This window comes from Lepidochelys kempii, chromosome 12 (assembly GCF_965140285.1).
Source record: "Lepidochelys kempii isolate rLepKem1 chromosome 12, rLepKem1.hap1, whole genome shotgun sequence".
Taxonomy (NCBI): domain Eukaryota; kingdom Metazoa; phylum Chordata; order Testudines; family Cheloniidae; genus Lepidochelys; species Lepidochelys kempii.
The window spans coordinates 7716292-7716621 of record NC_136391.1 but is presented as its reverse complement, the minus strand read 5'-3'; positions in this window follow the sequence as shown (position 1 = coordinate 7716621).

Sequence of the window (330 nt, the reverse complement as noted above, 5' to 3'; positions counted from 1 at the left end):
GTGGGTTCCTGTGTGGTGTTACTCTAGGGCTCCTTCACTGCGCACCCGGCTTGGCCAGCTCCAGCACCGGGGGCTGGTCCCAGGATCCCAGGGGCGGGGGTGAGCAGCAGGGAGGGGGAGGTGTTTGTACAGCGCCTAGCACGGCGGGGAGGGGGGGCCCAGATGCTGTGATCACAGGCGGGCGGGGGGAGCGGGGGTTGGGTGCCTGGTGCAGCCTCCTGCTCCCCGTCGGGCACTGGGGGGGGGGGGGGGCGTGTCTGCTGGCGCGGGTCCTCCCGGGGCGCAGGGCGGCGGGCGGCCGCCGGGGGGCAGGCGCGGGCCGGGCGCGGG